Here is a 2,626-nt window from a genome sequence, read left to right on the forward strand (position 1 = left end):
AAGCCCCTTCAAAAAGTAACTCGAACGCGACTTTCCAAGAACTCTTTATGCAGTAAATGGGAAATGACAATTTAAACAGGCACGCTCTCGTCGTCATCTTTCCGAGATCTTGTCGACGAATGATCACAAATGTGTCCGCAAAGTAAACAAAAGAGAATACCAAGTATGAAAATAACAGCGCCACTTATGATCAGAGCTGAAGTTTTGGTTAAACACCCAGCAATAAAGACTGCAATTCCTCCGCAACTGGTAAAAAAAGGAAGCAAAACTATACCCACGACTCGCACCAACATGTCTAATCTGGAAGAGGACTGGAAGCAGTTGCTACAGAGGCCATGGAACCGATGATGTCGGGAGTGATGGCCTTGGTTGGGCCTACAAATGGGAACCCTCACTGAATGCTCCTCCCTTCCCATTGTCTCACTGAGTCGTGTTAGTCCATTTGAAGTCTTAAAAGAACTTTGGAGTGTTAAAAACAGGCGTCTATTTGCTCTGTTTTGACGTTTTTGTGGGCTAATTTCTCTACAGCTGGAGCACCTCTGCGGGCCTGTACATGTTGTGCTTAGCAAAGCTTCACGCGTGATCGGCGAGGTGGTATTGTTTGTTTACTTTGATTAGTGGTAAACAAGTGGAAAAGACCCTCAGCGGGGTATCAAGATAAAGTTAACAGATGATCGAAATGATTTTCATTACTCTATTACATTAACCTGGAACAACAGCTAGGAGTGTTTTGACTGTCTCTGTAGCAGGCGCTTTCGAGGAGCAACAGACCTAATAAAACTATTAACAGTCATCTTCAAAGTAGTTTAAGAGTGCTTAGAGCCAATGAGGCCCTATTCGGTATATACTGGATCAGTACAGAATTAAGCGAGTATGTGCAGTGAGGTTTTTAGCTACTGTTGGGAACGGTGACGTGTGTTTAGGATAAGGGTGCGGTTTGAGCCCCTAACGCTGTTGAAACGGAGTATATCACAAAATAAAACAAACGAAAATAGGTAGTTTGTATACTTAAAGGACTTTTCAGCAACCTTTGTTTAGAGATCAATCATTTTAGGGCAAACGAGCAAAGGATGTTGTCGATAATGAATGCCACTCTTTGATAAAATCATGGAGGTGAAAGATGCCCTGATAAAGACCTACCTATGTCTCCGTTATCTCAGAAAATGCAAACGCATGTATGCTTACTTCCATTCCTAACACTTTTGCATGCTTTTCTTTAATAGAGTACTTTTTAACCCCAATTTGAAAATCGAAACAAACATACACATTGATAGAACTAGACAAGATAAAAAATACACATTATATAGAGCGACAGACTTGAGTCGGCTAAGAAGACAAAAGTCTGTAAAGTGCTCAAGAATAAGGGATATAAGGTCTTTTGATATTTCGGCAATTTTTTTTTTATCTTTAATCGGTGAATTTGTTCTACATTTTATTTCTCTTCAGCGACCGTGTAGGGCATGCTCTCATCGCAATCTCTGATCGTAGACTAAACTGACTTCAGTTTTACTTAAGTTTAATAAGACCTCATGATGGCGGATGGGTTTATCTGGCGATCATAGCCATCATGATATCAGATGTTAAAAGAGCTATGAAAAGGGCTCATGTTGATAATTTCTTTCTGGCTCTCTGTGCGAATTAACAATTTTACAAGCAATTACATTTGTAAAATAATGCACGTGTAGCGTTGAATAACACATCAGAAATTTTGTACGTTGCCATGGTGACTGCAACTCCAATCAACTTGATATCTCTGAGTTATTCCCTATGAAAGCTGTCTTTTCAAAAATGCAAAAAAAAAAAACACCAACCAGCTATTTTCTATCAAGTTTATCTTCATTATAAGACATCTGACAGAGGAACAGACAGTCGGTATATGCAAATAACAAAACAATAATTAAGAGCCCATTGATTGTGGCAAAAACCGCAAGCCACAATCCTTTGTTTTCAATCGTATGGAAATACTCTGCTACCGTACCTGCATCCAACTACCGTAAAATCAATGTCGAATTTGTGCCATGCACAGATCATCATCGGGAAAATTGGCAATTAACAAATATACGATGCGCTTGATATAACTTACAAACCGGCGTTCACCCGGGAAATAAGACCGGCTAATCCTTCAAGACGATAAGATTGGTTACACATCACAGCCAGAAACCTGAGTGCACCAAATGAAGATTTGATGAATAAAAATCTCTGAAATGAACTGGCAAAACTCCGTAAATTATGTGAAACTGAAAAAGCTTTAAAATGTAAATGCCCGAGAGGGTGGGGCGCAGGGTGAAGCAGTTTTGTTCCCGGGGGGGTTACTTGGATTAATTTTTGTTGGGTATGTGCCGCTGGCCTTTCAGAACTTCCACTGAACCCCTAATGAACTGACACACTCGGTTAAACTTAATGTGGTATAAATCTTCCTATTTTTAAATCTCTAATAGTCAATGTAGTCGGGAAAATGCGACCACATCCAGCGGCACGTTAGCCGTTTACTAGGAAGTAACCCCCCCTCCCTTCGGGGTTCCGCTGGACTGACCGTGGAACCCGTAGTCTGCTACACAGTAGTACTTTGTGTCGTCTGTGGCAGACTGTGGAACCCATGACCAATGATAAAGAAATAAACTGCAAA

This window comes from Porites lutea, chromosome 2 (genome assembly GCF_958299795.1).
Source record: "Porites lutea chromosome 2, jaPorLute2.1, whole genome shotgun sequence".
NCBI classification, from domain to species: Eukaryota; Metazoa; Cnidaria; class Anthozoa; order Scleractinia; family Poritidae; genus Porites; species Porites lutea.